Source organism: Anomalospiza imberbis, chromosome Z, assembly GCF_031753505.1.
Source record: "Anomalospiza imberbis isolate Cuckoo-Finch-1a 21T00152 chromosome Z, ASM3175350v1, whole genome shotgun sequence".
NCBI classification, from domain to species: domain Eukaryota; kingdom Metazoa; phylum Chordata; class Aves; order Passeriformes; family Viduidae; genus Anomalospiza; species Anomalospiza imberbis.
The window spans coordinates 52,079,789-52,099,030 of record NC_089721.1 but is presented as its reverse complement, the minus strand read 5'-3'; the positions used below and the strand labels follow the sequence as shown (position 1 = coordinate 52,099,030).

Here is a 19,242-nt window from a genome sequence, read left to right as displayed (position 1 = left end):
CTTTTAAAATGTTTTGAAATTGTAAGCAAAAAGAGTATGATTTTCCTTTTTTTATCATCACATTTCATCCTTTCTATTAAATCACAGATCTAGTATTGAGAATAGATAAAATACATAAGGGAAGATCTTACACAAGCTTAAGAAGATCTTCAAATAAGCAAGAATTATAAACACAAATTCCAGTGTCTTTCTAGGGCATTTATCTGCATGGGCCTTCTGAGGTAAGACCAGGACATTCTATTTTCAAGATCATTTTTAAGATAGAACATACTGTGGTTTTATTTTAGAACAACACTAATGCATGCGGAGTTGTTTCAGCACTGCAGACTCATTTTTACAAAGCTGAAATGATTCAGTGTCAATCACCTTTTTAAAGGAGCAAGAAAAGCAAACATGATGTTTGCTGTGAATTGGAGAAGATTAAATTACTGGACACAAACTCAGGGTTACATTTGTAAGAAACAATCAGTTTATTTTCACCTGGCACTTTCAAATAATGTAATTTGATACTTGTAACCTGACCAGTTTTAAACACATTGTTTGTTCAGCAGACTTGGAGCTGATGTAGAAGGGAACTAAGTGTATTTATTTTACTGTTGTTCATAAAGTAGCTGAACCCATCAGGTATGTTCAGATTGTATCTCTACTATATGTCTTATCTATATGCATATTTAAGGACTGATAAATCAGCAAATTAATTAGCTTGTTAACCTAATCCAAAGCCCTGTGGAATAGACTCCCCTATTCCTATGCACAGTGTGAAGTGAATTTTCACACTTCTAGAGAATTATATTTTCTGTGCAGTCTTGTATTTTGGCAGGCTTCGTTTGTCTCAGATGAGAAGAAGCTTATGTGTATATTAGGCATGTTTATGAATATATGCATAAGTGAGCAATTATGAATACATCTGCAGATGTCACAGTGCACCTGAAAAAAAGCAGAGCTGAACACAAGTCATGACCCTGCTGTTGACATGCTTTATCCATATTCTCTCTTCTTTCCTCCTTTGTTTTTGTAAAGGAATGGAGTTTGGATCTGTACAATTAGATGACAGCACTTGTTCTATGCTGCCACTTCCAGGGGCATGAAGTCACTCTGCACTTCTGCTTCCACTCTCAGGTACTCGGGATCTCTCTGCAGTTCCTTCTGCAACCATGCTTTGAGCTGCTTTCTCTGCATGATATCCTCACTTCCGCTCTTTTGTGTGCTTTTCGATGTGGAAGGCTTGCCTCTCTACAGGTGATCTCCTGGCGAGTGGTGAAACACATTACTGCAATGATGCAATTATGATGTAGCAAACAGTTGGTATTAGAAAAGTTTCAAAGAGCCATTCTTGGAGGGGGGGAAAGACATCTTGCAAAAAAAGAAAAAAAAAGGGAAAACACTAAAAAAAAGCTAATGCTTTACTGTAAGCTTCTGCAAAGTGCTAGAATTGCCCCCCCAATGCCTCTTTGTGCTTCTGCAGCATGGACATAACTATGCTGACACTTTTTTTCTTAGTAATATTAGTCTAGTACTCCCTAAACTCTGAGCAGAATATTAAATCAGATCTGATTAAATTGGGTTCCCTTGATAGAGCAGAAGATTGCTTAAACCTTTCTAATTTGTGACCTATGATTGTGCTCAGTTAAAGGTGATATTAAGGTCAAGGTCTAACATGAAGTCACAGAGTACACCACAAATTCATTACTACATTTTAATTCATGTAGTGACACATCTAAGAACATGCTTCTTTACCTTTGACCCTCAGTTGTAAAGGAAATCCATCTGTTCTTACTAGGTTATGCAAACCCCTGGAGACTAGATTGCCAGAACTGTTATGGATAAAGAAGGTCACAATAAGGAGACATTTGTATAAATACTCCATCATTAATATTCTCCTTCATAACAAATGTTGGCAAAAAAAATAAGGACCACAATCAACAATGTCTCATGACAACTTTCAGAGTAGAGAACACATTGAGGGGTATTTATAATGCCCATTCCACTTTGGAGTCTTGCTTGGGTAAAATTAAGTGGACCAAATAAGGCACCTAAATTTCCTCCCAGCTAATAGCGACAGGTACCCTCAAGGCAGTGATTCAACACCAGTTAGATGCTGAGGAGGCAATACAAAAACTGTCTTTGTTCTGAAAAGCAATGTATGTCAGCAAGATGAAATGGGCACTGAGCAGCAAGAGAAAAACTGAAAGAGAAAAGAAAATTCTAAATTATAAATTCTAAATTATATACTAAATTATATTGACAATTAGAACATATTTTATGGTAAGAAGTCCTGTCCATGTTCTTTTTATGTGGGCCATATTTATTTGGCTTATTCTTTATATCAGTATTTTTAAAGGTTAAAAAAGGAGAGTTTATGCTTTCTTTGCAGTAGCTATTCAGCCAGTACGAATGTTATGTATTTGGTCGTATCTTGTTCTTTAGCACTGTCAAATGCCTGTCAATCTTCATATTTGCAAGAAAGAAAATACACCAGCCGCCCCACTGTGCTGAATGTGACAGCATTGTAATGTCAGAGGACCAAGAGACAGGTGATGGTTTATGATAGAAATAAATCTTTTATGAGAGCAAACTTGTGTGAATTGCATGCTTTTGTATGGAATATATCACTGCGCAGCTATCACTGACAATCTTCTCAAATGCATCACTATCAAAAGGGAAGGTTTTTATTGTGTCTAATCATGTATTGAGTCACTAGGGGGAAAAAGGAGAAGGTATATGTTTTTTGTATCCATATAATATGTAAAATATATGTGTATGTAGAGATGTTCATGTCTTCATAGATATTTGAAAATAATTAGACTTATTTAATGATCCTTAAACTGATTCACACCTTTATGGTGCAACTCTGATCACTACACAGCATGCAAGAGTGCCTCTGTGTATTACATTGTGAACAGGACAAGGTGCTTTCCAGAAAAAGACTTTATTTTGAATAGGAGGACTTAAAGTTAAACTGTATTTCTTGGTATACAGTGGGATGTTGCATTTTTTGGGCTTCTTTTAATATGTTGCCTGTAAATAGGTCACAGAATCATTTTAAGTGTTTTTTTCTGAATATGTATCAAAGAGTCCTATCCTCCCAGAAATCCACACATCTCACAGCCAGGCAAAATAATTTGAATATTTTTATTATGAGATTGCATTTTCAAAGTTGTGTTATTCCACAATAAAAAGAATTGTTAAAAATCATATAAAACTCACAAACCTCTGATTAGTTTTTTGTTGGAAAAACCTGGATATATGTGAAAACTTCTGTTCCAGAAAGCCAGAATATCATAACAAACCTAGAAAATAGAGTTGCAATTCTAATGTCCCCTCAGCTGTGTACCCAAATAATATACAGCACTTTTGTCATTCATTTGCTAGTTTGGCTGCAATGAAATTATGATTGCAAACCCTACCTAGTTTTTTCTCTTTAAAGTAGGAATCATTTAAGTTAAAATGAGTATTCAAGGCAGTAAGTTCCACAAATATACAGCCTTGATAAGAAGAAAAAGAAATTATTTTTCATCTCCTCCAAAGTTTTAAGCAGTTCTGTGCTACCCTTTCCCTTTCTTCTTTTACTGCTGATATTTTTCCTCTTTCATATTGCAGTTGCTTATTTGACCAGCACAACTGTTCTGTGCTATATTTGGTTATGCCTTTACCATGGATTCATGACAAGGGTCAGCACACAGTCATGCAGCCCAAAGGGCAGACCATGGGTGGCAGTGTCTTTGTTTGCAAGGCAATCATATGACAGGTAAATTGTTTAGCTTGATAGCTGCTACATGATGTGCTGTGGGTTTTGAGGTCCACATGCTGAAGCATGGACAAAAACAGGTGAAGTGAATGGAAAATGCTGGTGTTTAGTTTTATACTGGAAAAAAAAAAAACAGCAACAACAACAACAACAAAAAAAAAACCACAACAAAACAAAAAACCAATCAAATAATTAAAAAAAAAAAAAAAAACAAAAACAAAGAACCACCACACTAAAACATTCTACATCTTGTGTGAAGATCTGTGACAAAATCCTGCAGAAATGCCTTACAATTCTGTACAGCTGCATAAGGGCAGTGGTTAGGGTGCTTCAGTGAACCAAAGACATGACTGCCTTATATGTGACATCTGTTTTAGTCTTATGGCACTAAGCTGGAGTTCAGGTTAAAATAGAATACACTGACAAGCAGATATCGGGAAGGATCCCAGTCTAACCTGGTCACAGTTGTACTTAGTATCCAGTTAATTTCATCTACCAGTCCTGGAAAGTGAAACATATTATTTCATATACTCTTTTGCCAAGTAATTCCCACTAGTAAAACTACAGGCTCTGTAGGCTTCAGTTTGGGGGTGTTTCTTTTGTGAAGTGGCCGAGTTGTGTTTCCTGTCTATTGTATTTGAGCTAAAACCTCAAATTTTGTCTTTTTTGCACAAACACATGTTTTCAGAGACCTCTTTCTGCCTTTATTTTTAAATAAAAGGTATGATTATTAATTAGAAAAGTCAGAGGAAGGAGCAGGAAGAAGGGGATTTCTCAACCCAAACAAATTCCCTCATACACATTTTTTTACCACTCTGTTTATTTGCATGTGGTTTTTCATGCTTTTTTTTAAACCCTCTGAGTCCCATCTGGCAAGAAGCACAAAGTTTCTCTTCCCAAAACTCCCACTCTAGGAATGCTGTGTGATGCCAAAGCACAGGATGTGTTAATGTGAAGGCCAGAGTTAGCCTGCTCTGCTGTCATTTCATCCCCTGCCAAGCCTTGCTCTCCACAGCACAGACACAGGCAGTGGAGAAAAGTCAACAGACATAGCTCAGATCAGTAGTCAAAGCTTTGAGAGCTATCCAGATTGTCCAAGTGCTCATCCAAGTGACCAGGCATTTGAACAGATCCACAGTAGTGCTCATGAACCTACTCCAACACCTCACTGTAAGTTTTGTAGGCTTCAGAGCTTTCCCTTCCTTCTGCCATTTTGCTAGAGCTACTGCCTACTTTTGTTTGTTCCCTGTGCAGCCTGGGGTTTCCTCTGTCCCCACGAGGGAGAGGGTGACCACTGTGCTGTGGCAGAAGCAGGGAGCTGGGCTTTCCATTCTGTTGGCATTGGAGCGGCTTCCTGCATTTTGCAGGCTGTGTGAATTTGAGCAACTAATATATCCCTCTGGCATTAAACATTGCTGTAGTCTATTGGTGTATTTATACAAGCCTGAGAATGTTCTATGAGATCCCATACAAGGAATGGCTATCCTTTTAGGTTAATGGCTTGGCATCTTTTTTTTTTTTTTTTTTTTTTTTTTTTTTTTTTTTTTTTTTTTTCATACACAAGCCCTGTCTATCCTTTTGGACAGACAGAAGGTCTGTCACTAGTAGGGTTTTAAAAAGAATAATCTGAGCCCTATTAAGGGTTGTAATATAAAGTCTGGATATCACTATATCTAAGTCTGTGTAGTAATTTTTTTTCCCACATTGGAACTGAAGTCTCTCTAAAAGATGACCCTTCATTTGAGTTGCTTTAGACTGACTAACAGAAGAGGATAAAATAGGGAAACAGGTTAAATTGCTGTATATTCACAGCCTTATTAGTGAAAATAACCTATATTTCTCTCAGTATTTGAATAAGTGGAGAAAATTACTATGAATCTCACCACAGTTAAGAATAGTTTTAAAATAGCTATATGCTTGTAATTAATTTTATAAACATCTATGTCTATTTATGTGATTATGAAGATATCAGTTTTATCAAAAAGTGATCTATACACAATGCTCCTCTATTTTATCCATTTTCCATTCTACATATTAAACTAAAAAAGAGACTAAGAACCAAAATCTAAAACCCTAAATATAAAGCTAATTGCAATTTTACAAGGAGAATGAGAGGCAAAACAATTTCACTGAAAAGTAGTAGGTCTTAATTTTTAATATAATCTTTTATTTGATAATACAGAAAAAATTGTGCAGAAGTTTTTCAGATGTACATTTCAGAGGGTCTGCACATTTAGAAACTATGATAACAGGAGAGAAGTATTTCTCTTGCTAGTTTACCTGTAGCAAACATGTTATTCAAGGCTGGGAAATTGAATCACCCTTTCTGGAGAACAATATATAAACTACAATCTCAAAATATTTTTACTGACTAAAAAGGGACTTAAAAACATAGTCTTGGATATAGATGTATACAAAACTTTTTAAGAACTATTGTAGAAAGTAATATTAAAATTTTTTAAATATTTTATTATTTTGACTATTTTTAATATTTTTACTCAAGATTGTACATTTGAAAAGCCAATTTCTCTCTGAAAGATGGTGTTGGAAATCTCTTTTTATTGACTTTAGTTTACTTTAGTTCTTCCCCACTGCATGCTCTGTCGCTTGGATTGCCTTACTAGTTTTTTGCCCCTGCTGAAAGGCTACTCTTTTCAAAAATTAAGGAGCTCTTTTCAAAAATTAAGTAACACTGGAGAACAAGGACAATCTCTCCTAGTGACCTATCCTTTAATTGTGACCCCTGCTCATACAAATTAGGTCAGCTGGAATGTCCCTATAAACTAGTCAATTCTAATCATCTTAGAACACTCTCCTTTAAATCTACAGAACATATTAGTGTGCAAATTATTATAAGTTTTGGGCAGCTGAGATTTGCTTACCAGAAAAATCTGCCAAAGATTATTCACTTTTTCTTTCCTGAAATAAGGAATGTGGGTAGAAATCAATATAGTCGACAGATCAGATGAAAAACCACACCAGTTCATTTATCATTGCTTTATATGTGAAGAATAAAGTTTTTAGGAGGAAGGGACCATATGCAACGTGTGTAAGTAGAGGCAATGGAAAAATGAGTAAATATTATGTTAGCTGGAAAGATATGTGAAAACAAAAGGGAGAAAGGTAGCGTGAGAAGGAAAACAGTTAAGTGATTAAGGCATCCCTGTGGTTTGCTATACCTATTTTTAAAATTCTTCTGTCTTTATATTATTAGCAAAACCTACTGAAAATGAAATATTTCAGAGCAGAATATTTTGTTAAATGATTTGAAAAGGAAGAGCGCTGGGGTATGAAACAGGCCTGAAGGAGCAAGGAATATGATGCTGAACAGGCTCAATAAAGTGCTAGGAAATGACAGAAGGAGACAAAGCACCGAAAAGCTGTGAAAATTGAGGGATCTCCATTTAGAAGGCAAAATTTAGATACATATATTAAAAGTAGAGAGTGAAAAAGTTGGTAAGAAGACTTTTAAACAGGATGAATACAGTCAGAAAGACAATGAAGCCCTTACCACCTTTTTTGGGGGTATCCTAGATCTACCCTTGGGCTTAGACTGAGAGAAAAAGATGAGAATTTTTCTATATATTGTAAGAGATTAAGGAATAGATTTAAGAGTATTCATGTGGTCAATGAAATAAAAAAATAAAAAGTGAAATGTGAACTGGGTCCACAGGACAAAAATAAAACACCGAATGAGAAATGCTGTTTGTTCTTAGATGTTTCAGAAGGCACAGAAGTTTGAGTTGAGGAATAAGTATTTGGAAGGTTACAGATAAAGAGAGAAAGACAGGAATGATTAGGACAAATGAGCTTGCATAAGCCTTTGGCACCTCCTACAGCTATTAATTAGCTATTAAGCCATTACTGTTTTTACCAAGATTCACAAAGGTTTGGATCAGATGTTCTGTGAGAAGAGTTGAAGGAATGGTCATGAGAGCGGCTGCTCCCATTCATCAGGAAAGATGAGGAGCATGATGACAGCAATGTTGATGGATGACTTGTTATTGTAGGGTTGAAATTAGCATGAATGGGATGGATGAGATGAAAATTAGGAGCTGTGAGTGGATTGGAGGACCCACCACATCCTTCATGTAGACCCCTGAGGGAGCCAGCACTATTACCTGCTTTGTAAAAAGAACACAAAACTGAATATAAAAGGTTTTTGCACACAATAAGAAACTTCAACCATTATAAAAGCCAAAATTATGAAAAAGAAATTACTTCTGGGGCGTTTGACCTTATCTTTCTACTTTCTACAGATGTCTCTGAAAGTGGAACATGGACTGCACTAGTTAAACATGTTAGAATACCCACTTTTTCAGTTTTTTCCCTTAAACTTTCAAGTTTGACTTCCCTGAGTAATTTTTCCCCTTTATACATATTGCCTTTAGCAGATTTTGCATGCTTTAACTTAAATATTTAAGTTAAAAAGCACTTACAGTAGTTCTCACTTGTCACAATGGGGTTTATATATTTTCACACAATCCAAACTGCCTATGTAGATGAAAGCCAAGAGAGGATATGGAGCACTGGAATAGAACTTCACACCTCATCTACTTTTAAAATGCTGTTTCCTTCAAAGGAGTAGAAAGAAAAGTACTTTACCATTTCTGTCTCTAAAATCCACATGCTAAAGAGCTAGGCTATCTATGCCACAAAGAAGAAAATATTTATTCATTGTAAAGTGCACTAGATACAAAAAAAGCTTTAATGGTAAAAAATCACTGGTCTCCCAGATGTCTGGCCGTACCTATATCTTCAGAGATGTCACATGTTAAAAACTTGATTCATTAAACAAACATTAAATTTGTTAAAGTACTTTTACAGATGTAATAGCAAAGTTCTTGTGCTGATCGAGCGTAAGAACTAAGTGAATATCCTTCTATATCATGTTTAAAATATTCAGAAAAATGAGAAAGACCATGATTCTTTCTGGTGAGGACCAAATAGGGTCTACCATGAGACATGAGAGATGAGAGATAGTCTTGAGGGTTCTACCAGCAGTACATATGGTCAATGACTGGGAAAACTTCATCTTTAGTGTAGCAGTCAGAGGCCCTGCAAGGCCTCCCTGGTGGTTACCCGCCTAAGACAAGAAACGCAGAGTCATGATGAGTGGACCAAAGTAGCCCCTCTTCCGTCTTCGCACCCTTGTTATCTCTCTGTAAGACTATAGGTCCTATTCTCCTGAACCCTGGCCATTGGACAATTTCCAACACCCCAGTAGCCTACTTAAACCCCCATCTCTGCCCAGTTCAGCGGAAGAGCTGTCACTGGAACCCTTCGCAAGACCCCGATAATAAAGACACCGCTGCGGAACTCTACACAGACTTCTCTCTATCCCTGCATCTGCCGAGGCACCTTTGCAAGCACAGAGCTGGAATCACTAAGAGCTGAACTCACAGAGCTGGAATCACTTAAGAGTGCTTGCTTAGGTTGCTTGCAGCTGGGAGCTAGCCCGAGGGACTCAGAGACGTTGTGCCTCATCAGCACAGCGCTATCCGGGACACCTACGGCGGCAGCTGCCCCAGGGGGCCAGACGGACCCCCAGGGCCCCAGGCCGTGATACTTTAGCTACTGTCATGGTCAAATTAAAGTGTAAAATTTTCATCATAGTCAACATAATATCAAGGATTGAAAAAAGAATGAAAAATATTTGCCAACTAACTAAAAAAGTTTTAAACAAAAACAACATAAGTATTTTTGAATAAATTATTTCAAAATCATGTATATTAATTTTTCTTTAGAAATCATATATCAAAGATTTAGAGATAGCCATATATGTGTGTTAGGTGGGATACTACTGTAAAAAATTTAAAGAGAATAGATTTATGATCGCTTGTAAAATTAACACATATAGAATAGATTAAATACTGCATTTAGATAACAACTTAATTCTAACTACTGAGAATAAAGTGGGAAGTCTTTTGGGGTTAATTTGTCATTTACTGATTGTCTGCTTTTGTAGCTATGCAATTTTTCTCCAGGCTCTTCAAGTTGATGTTTTCTTCTTAGACTCTATCACTAAAGTTGGATCTATTTGAATATTGACAAACAGAAGGAAGTAATTGAGACTGAGCAGGAGAAACAATGTATGTGCAGTTCCTGGATCTGTAAAGTTATCATCAAAAATCACAAATATCTAGAGGCATTAACATTATTAACATTAATGTTTGATTTTTAATCTGTCCTGGCTGCAGAATTTTACTCAGAGTGTTCGCATGTTTTCATTTTAGTATTCCTTATGATGTTTCTGTTGTGTATGCAAATGGTATCTAATGTGTAGAGCATTCAACTCAAATGTCTTTTCTTCCACACTGAATCCTGACTATTTCTTCTGGGTTCGCTTCTAAAGCATACATTTATTTATAATCATTTTATTTAAAAGTCATGAGAGTCCTCCCTCTCGCTAGCCATTCATTTCATTTGCTTTGCTCTGTCATGAGCCTTCAGGAATTACTCTTTGTCCTTGCATTCCTGAGAGGGGAATTTGCCAGGGTCTGATAAACATGCATTTCATGAAAACACTAGGAAGGGAGAGTTGGGTCAGCAGGGTAATCCCAGCTGCCAGCACATTTAACATATCACAGAGAAGTAAGAGTCGACAGCAATGGGAAGGAAAGAGCAAAACAGACCTTAAGCTGAGATTTCCCATCTCTCATCTGTTCCTTTAATATTATATCAGGGAGCTGCTTGCACATGGATATATTTCCTACACCTGACCCTATGTCACAGATGATGTGATCTCAGCATTATTGTATCTCCTCTGAGAACTGTTGTATACTTTTGAGTGACTAAAGTGCTTCAGGATCTAATGCCACCTAAACCTGAATAGGATTGGATTCAAACAGGGCTGTGTACATACTCCCTGTGAGGGAAGAATTGGAGGGTTTCAATTAATGTGTGTCTGGTTATCTCCACTGCTACACAGCTCTTGAAATTTCATGTAGAGAAAACACATCACACTTTGTCCATTTAAAAATTTAACTGAGACACAAACTGTTTCAAACTAAAGAATAATAAAACGAACTGATATCAGACTGGGAGGAGAGGCTGATATACCACAGGGCTGTGCTGTCATCCAAGCAGCCTTAACGTGCTGAGAGGATGGGCCAACAGGCACCTGGTGAAGCTCATTCAACAAGACTAAGTGTAAGTCCTGCACCTGGAGATGAGAAATCCTGGAAATCAGTATATGTAGGGGGACACTCAGCATTGCAGAAAATGGCCAAGGGTGTCCTGGTGGACACCAAGTGGGACAGCAGAGCAGACCTGTTGCCAAAGTGAAAGGTATCTAGACATTCAGAATGTCTAGATACCTACAGATTCAGAAGAGCATTGCCAACAGATTGAGGGAGGTGATCCTGTCCCTCTGCTCAGCCCCAGTGAGGTCTCACTTGGAATGCTGTGTCCAGTTCTGGGCTCCTCAATACAAGAGAGACATGGAGCTTCTGGAGAGAGCCAAGTGGCAACCCATCAAGGTGATTAAAGGACACAAGCCTCTTTCCTAGGAGGAGAGGCTAGGAGTGCTGTGAATGTTCTGTGAAAACAGAAAGTTCAGGGGATTCTCATCAAGGTATTTACATATTCAAAGGGAGGCTGCCAAGGGAGCAGAGCCAGGCTCTTTCCAGTTGTGCTCAGTGACAGGACCTGAGACAATGGGCACAAACTGAAACACAGGAGACTTCAGCTGAACATCAACACTTAATCACTGTGACAGTGACAGCACTGGCACAGGTTACCCAGGGAAGTGGGGAAGGTGGAGTTTTCGTCCTTGGAGATACTCAACAGCTGTCCAGAAACAATCCTGAGCAACCAGCTCTAGGTGCTCTATTCAGGCATGAGAATTAGCCCTCCAGAGGTCCCTTCCAAACTCAGAATTTCTGTAACTCTGTGATTCTCTGATTCTGTGTGTGTGAACTTTCTGCATTTATTCCAATATCAATGAACCAGAGAGATCTTAGTATAGTCATTGAACTGTTAAGAACAGAATTAATTTCCTGTGTTCTCTGGGAGAAACCATATTCCTATAACTTTAGCACTAATCTTCACACAATATATTAGAGTGCCCTGGTGCTGTAGGATCATCCATGAAAGGTTTAATGGTGCTCACAAATATGTTTTTCATCACTTTTATGTTGCACCAGTTCCAAAATATTCTTTCACAGAATATCATTTTTCTTGATACTTCCTACCTTTACTTCCTGCCATTCCTAAAATCCTTTCTCCCACTTCATTAGTTTTTACTTCATTTAAATTAGATTCACAAAGTTAAAGATATTTTTTCCTGGATTTACTTTAGCAGAAGCAATATATAGTGTTTATTTTCTTATCATTGTTTTGAATACCTACTCACATACCACTTCATCCTAATGCTAATGTCAGTGGGGTTGGAAAAAAACAAGGTTTTGTGCGGACTATCTTTCAAGTATTTTAAACTGTCTCTTCCACCCTGGACAACTACTCTAAGTTACAATGTTATCTGTAAAATTAAAAGAATAATCTGTTATTGTTCCTCATTTAAACTTTGTAAAGCTTTCAGGATTTTGTAGGAAGGGAGAAGAACCCATTAAATATCTTTACTGGACTCCGCTTCAGAAAGGGGCATTTCTTTGCAATTTTGCAAATTTTCAGCTATCCAGTGCAGTTCAGACTACTTCTCCAATACAGGGCATAGGAATTGCAGATAATGCATTAAGGTATGCTCTAATTCCTTATACAGAAATGACAAGGATGCAAAATATTACAAACTTTGCACACAACTACCATTACTTCATCAGTAAAAACAGTAGAACCAAAAAAAATTAAGGCCACAACCATCCGTGTTCTCTCATGGGAATGACCTGAGAGGCCAAGTCTCCTCCTTGGTTTTTTTTCAATATTTCTTTTTTATTAAAGACAAAGAAGCTTTATTTTCCTTCTTTATCTTCCTACCCTGAAGTATGAATATTGTTCATACTTCAGGGTAGGAAGAACATTCATATTCTATTTTCCGCTATAACTTACATTGTTCAGTGTGATAGTGTAACTGAAGAGTATCACAACACACACACACAAAGGACAGCAGTCTTTTAGTTGTGGGTTTCTCCTTAGCTTTGGTATTTCTTGACATTTGAGTAGTTCACCATGTAAATTTAATACTACATGAACACAGTTTTTTTGGCATTTAAGTTCTTGAAGCTTCTTCTATTCTTTCAGGAAAAAATATATACAAGAAAAAGAGAAAATTGTAAGGAATACATAAGATATACATGGACTTTGAATTTTTTCAATTTGAAAATAATGTCATTCGTTTCATTTTCAAGGTAGGTGTCAGGGCAGTCCATGAATTCAGTTGTTCTTTTTCAACACTGCCAGAACAAAACAATCTAGAACCTTTTAAACAAAAACAACAACAAACCTCTTTCTTCTCCACTTTGCAACTTATTTATTAAAATATCAGCCACGTTAAAAGTACCACCTCAATCAGGATTAGCCTATTTATTGCCAGATAGATTTGAGGTAATGCTGCTTCAATTAAACAATGGTGATTACTGTTCACCATCATTAGATTCAGTTGATATGTTGGGAGGCAGCATCTCATCAAATACAATATTTAAGGCCTGTCTTTCCAAACATGCCTAATATACAAAGTATTGCAGAACTGCCACTACTTCAAATGGAGGGCAAAAATCAACTGCCTCAAAAATTTAACAGAAAGGACCAATATTTACCAGATGCAGGTAGATTGCTGCTCTTGCATTACCTGTTCCATAAATTTCATATGATATTAGGAGACGGATATAAAATTTTGTTGTGGAATATGTTGTGGAAAAATTTACTCTAAATAGTCTAAAGTTGTCCTCGAAGCACAGAGAGAATAAACCAAAGGGTTAATTCATTTTTCAGTGGAAAGTGAACTCCCAAAAAAGAGTAAAGTTTTCAAATGTCATGTCAGTAAGCATCCTCCCAAATAACTTCTACATTTATGAAGAAAGGATATGGTGTAGACAGTGTCTTTCAGACCACCCATCACTTCTGCTTTTCCTCTGCTTCCTCAGCCTCAGCCAATGCTGTGCACACTGGGCTCAGAGGAAGAAAGCAAAACCTGGGACAGAAGGAAAACAGTCTTTCCCATACAGCTTGCTTTGTTCTTCCAAGCACAAAGCAACAAATACCTATTTAATCCTTTACATGTTTTCAAAGAATTACATTCAGGAAAGGTTTCATAAATAATACCTCCCCAATGACTAATTATAAATGCTATTACACAAATGTGAGGAGCTAAATCTGTTTTCCAAGGCTACAGAGACAGCATGCTCTAACATGAGTGCTTTGCTCTAAATCTGATGGATATTTTATGTCCTATAAAGAAAACAGTAATGATATGTGATTTCGTGCAATAGACACTAAACAAGCAAGACCTGTTTGCGATGTTCTCTGCTCATGTAACTTCAGAGCGACTGCAGGGAAGAGTGGGGAAGGAAAGACATGTACATCACATGCATTTTTGACTGAACAAAAACTCACAGATGATCTAACCAAACAATTGCACATTTGCAACTCTATAACTGCAGTTTTGGTTCCTCTTATATTTTCTTAGGCAAAGACACTTCATTCTGTAACTTATTTCCTTAGAAAAAGTTTTGGAGTTTTTTTGTTTTGCTTTTTTATGGTTTTTTACTTGGTTGGTTGGTTTGTTGGCTGGGTTTTCTATTGTTTGTTTTGTTGTGGGTTTGGTTTGGATTTTTATTCAAACAAATTGTTTTCATTGTTATAAATCTCAAATAATTGAAAAGAAATTTTTTAACTGTTCCAAGTGTTCACTTTTGGGATGAAAGCAAACATGAAAAGTTGCCACCCTAGAAATGAGTGATCTGTTTTGAGTGTGTGAGTTTTACAGCCATACAAGTGCTCTGCTGTGTTTCCATGCCTATATTTCAAAGCACCTTATGTTTTATATAATGATTCACGGCAATATCATCACGCCAACAAATGGCATATTTTGTGTATTTATGTTCATTAAGTGGCAAGTCCAAGAGTGATTGAACTGTTGCTTCTAGCCCTGATCTCATGCAGCACATACTGGAGAGGCAGAGTGACTCAAGGCTCTTGTTGCCTATCTCTGCATGCAAACACCAGTCAGCTTTGCTGCCTTTCACTTACAGCACTTTTCAATAAGTGCTAAAGAATTGCTTTTGGAGCTGGGGAAAGCTGACAGATCCCCTGTGAGATTAAGTCAACACACTTGCCAGAACAGAAAGGAGAAAGAAAATTTGCTTGTTCAAGGCATGCATGCTTTGGCTTGCTGCTGTCAGAAGAGAGATTCTGTAGGTGTTAGCAGTAGAAATGGACTGTGATTTAAATAACTGCTTTTATATACTTAGTAAATTGTAAGATAAATCACATTAAGTTCTGATCCATTTCTTTTTCAGGCCACTTAAACCCACCAATACAAAACTCCCCTAAGCTCCAAGAACTCCAAGACCAAAATCAAATATGTTGACATTTTTTGTAGTGAGCTGTGAAAGGTAGGTGAAAATTTTAATCCTTATGCCCATGTTTGGGAATTTAGACCTATCATTTTCTTCCTTACAGTCTGACTATATCTTAAAGATGTATTCAGAAATATTCATTTCATTCTGGTAGTGTTATTCAGTCCTACTGCTGGCTTTCTTGTCAAGGACAGGGATGCATAAAAACATAATAATACTAACAAAAACATTGTGGATTGACATGCCAATCTTTCACACAGGTACAGTTCTATCATCTTTTTAAAATCTGTCCGTAGGTTTATTGGATGTGTAAATGCATTGAGACAAACTTCAGCTATAGAAGGATTTCTCTTGCGCATACATCTTAGCTCTGACAATGGAAACAATTCTGTCTGCATAAATATCTGTATGGAGTCACGCGGCGTCTCTCTGTGTTCTCCTGGTCCCCGGGCAGCTCCGGCACCTAGAGCAGGTACCCTCCCGGACCTGGGATCGCCACGTGTTTCCGGGCTCGGCTCTGTGCTGCAATCCGGGCGGGGGTGCCAGCGGATTCTCGCCACTGTGAGAGAGACACCAGTAAAGAGTGAAGGAACGTCCGAATTTCCCACGCGTGGAAGGCTGAAAGTTTTTATTGCAGCGGGGAGCTGTGCCAAGGCGCCGCAACCCGCTCCCAGCTTGCATGTGAGGAAACACGGCCTCGGGCACTCCGAGGCATGGGATTATATCGGGGACGAGGTGAGAAGAACAGGGACCCTCCCATCCAATGGGGGCAGGCACCGTGGCGATGACGTGGACCACGGCACCCAACAGGGACACGGCCGGGGCGGACCCCGGGCACTGGGGTGGACGGGGAATGGGAATTAGGAGTGAGGGGCACTGAATCCTTTGGGCAGGACAGGGAGTGGTCACAGGATTGGCTCTAACAGCCAGGGACCCGGAGTGAACAGCCGCGGGGGGGGAAGAGGAACAAACACAGGGGGTGCGTGGGGGTACACAGAACACGGCTAGCTAACAGATCAGAACCTCTAACCTAAACCCCAAACTGCGATACAACAGGGTCAGAATTAGAATAATTTAAATCAATGAACTCATAAACAAACTTGGAAAAGAAATTTTTTTTTTTTTTGAGGGAATTCTTCATTAAACACTATTGCTTGGAAGTTGTTACCCAGGATGCAGTAATAAGAAAGGTGAACACTGAAAAGCCTGTGAAGAATGTTTATAATATTTATGTAATGTCTACTGTAACTCTTTGTCTCTTCTTTCTTGATTTTCAAAGACATAATTGCTGAAGAGGAGTCTCCTGGAGGAGGTTGTCCTCCTGGCACTTTCAACTACTAATTAGATATCCCTTCTTACTAGAGTCTAACTTATTAATTCAATTAGTCCTGATGTTTTCAGCAGCTTTTCTGTGGCTCTGAATGAAAGGATGAAAATAGTTCATTAGGTTATTACTTCTCAAGGTTTAACACAAGATCTGTGTCTTCTTGTGAACTGGAAGCCGGCATCCAAAGGTATTTAAATCTGGGGCTTGTCCATGGGACCCAAGCAGACTGAGGTAAATTAAATAAGAAGCAACCCCTTTTTTAAAAAGTGATTTTATGTTAGCTAAACTGTAGGTGTTCTTAAATAACCAAGAGTGATTTGATGTGCTGTAGCTGTTTGCTGATTTACAAGTCTGAGTTTAGGCATACCACAAATGGGTTGTTGGTGAGGCTGTTCATTATGTTTATGATGTCTTTTGGGGCATCATGGATGATTAGGAGGTATGATGTAGATGGGCAAAGGTTATGTGCAAGCGGTGACAAATCTGACCTGTTCCGCATGGTCATGGAACACAAAACAAATACATTTAAATTCCTCCATTTGCCTTTGTATAGTAGAGACCAAATGTAGCTCTATACAGGGAGGTAGAGTGAGCAAATCACTGTGCAAGGAGGCAGCTAATTGCTGAACTTGATTGCAACTGCTAATCAGAGTCACAGGGAAAAAAGTGTTGGGAATTAATTAGGCAAGGACCTTCAGAACAGCAGCAGGAAGCCTCCAAGTGACCTTTATTTACAGTCAGTTAAACAGAAGTGTGACTAAAAATGCCAAGGAGCAAATCAGATTATTAATATTGATTGCTTAAAGAAAATGAATAATTTAGGAGCAGTTAGAATAAATATGCAGTGACAGAGATGAAAGAGCACAATGTACTGCCTTTCCAACATTCATCTATCATGCAGCAGTGCCCCTTCATGCAGAAATGTAGAATTTCCACCATCACAAAACATAATTAGTTTCATGACCCAGCATGATTGCTGTATTGGTGCTACAAGAAGTGTTTCTTTATTATTCTTATTTTCCCAGGGCAGCAGGATGTGGAGGGAGACACAGGTCTGCTCAACAGTAGCTTTGCTCATGGAACTTTTCAAAGAGACCAAATTCAGGTACCATGGGATTAACTTTTAGTTCTTTGTCAAAAATAGCAGAAATGTGGCACGTGATTTATTCAGACATACTGCCAGAGAGACCATTTTGAACAAAGCTTAAAAGCAGCTATAAAATCTTCTAGTCCTAAATTCCCTCTCCTGCTTGTCTACACTGGGGTTTTTTCCCAGTGATTTTTAGAGTGATTATTTTTAATCTATCCTCTGTTTTCCCTAGTTTTAGTCTTATACCCTAATAAATTGGCCTGATAGTTGCAGGAACATAGGAATAGACATTTTGTTTATTTTTAGTGGAGAGTTGTACAGTGATTTTTTTTTTTTTTTAATTTACAAATTTGAATAGCAGCAATAATGTCATAAAATATAATAATAAAGTCAAAATATTATTATAGTACTGAAAGTGCAAGGCAACAATAAAATATCTGTATGTATATTCACCTAATCAATCCTATTTTTCATAATGTTACTTGAAAAGGAAACGTGTCAGCTATTTCTCTCGTCTTATTTTCTCTCTTTTTTTTTTTTTGTTTGTTGTTGTTGTTTTTTTGGGTTTTTTTTTTTTTTTGTTTTCTTTCCCCAGGAAAGGAGACAAAGGTGTATTTAACCAGGAGAAGCAGACCACACAAATATAAGACAAAATTGTTTCCCATCATTTTGCTGCTACTCTATCCAATGACTTTCAGAAACAAAATTATGAAGAAAGAGAAAATTGTGGAAATTTTCTTTTTCCTTTGAGAAAAAAAGAGTGCTATGGAGTAAGTTTTCAAAGGATGAGTGCTTAGATTAATTGGGCAATATGATGGCTGTATTTCCACATTTACTGTTAATGGTCTCAGAGGTGGTGGCATACTGCCTGTCGAGCTGTCTTCGATTACACAGGGGAATTCTCTGTTGGCTGTGTTTTGCTGTATTATATCCATATAAATTAACATAAGGGTCTGATGACAGCATCCAGCTGATGAGTATGACTCAAACTTTCATGATCGTATGTGCCCTCATGCAGAAGAAATACATACATGGCACAGACAAAACAGGTCAGCACATGTGTGTAACGTATCCTTGGAACAGATCCATGGGGCAAAATTGTATTTCAGGCAACATTTTGGATGAATCAGAATAAACTGGGCTTTTAGAACATAGTCCTGCTCCTTTCATCTGACAACTGGCTGTCAAAGGCTGCCAAATGTGAATGAAAAATGCAAGCTGTGCAGAAAGGAAACCTGTGCTGGTTATTCAAAAACCCCTATACTTCCACTCCTGTGTAAGCACTGCTTTCTTATGCACATTTGGCTTGTTAAATGTGAAAGGTGTACCATGCAATAAGGCAAGTAGGACTACACTGAAATCAGTGCTATGAGGAGCCATAAATATTTTAGTTTTCATTTTCCCTACTGCCAGAAAAATAATTACTTATAGATGAAACAATGAGTTTGCATCTCAGATAATTGTTTTTCTTTCAGATGACTTTTACTATTTGCATTAAAGTGACTGCTGTGCATCTCCAAACATTTCAGGAACTGATTCATATTCTTGCTTTGGATACTCCTCAGTGAAACTGAGTGATGATACCAGCATATTAATAATGCAA

The 19,242-nt window shown here is 37.6% G+C and overlaps 1 long non-coding RNA gene across 1 annotated transcript; it reads left to right on the top strand.

Annotated features, from left to right (window-relative positions):
- The first annotated feature begins 317 nt into the window (after nucleotides 1-317).
- Nucleotides 318-18,684, top strand: LOC137464527 (uncharacterized). Its single transcript, XR_010994272.1, has 3 exons — nucleotides 318-454; nucleotides 17,575-17,654; nucleotides 18,235-18,684. It is a non-coding gene; the product is annotated as an uncharacterized lncRNA (long non-coding RNA).
- Nucleotides 18,685-19,242: the final 558 nt, after the last annotated feature.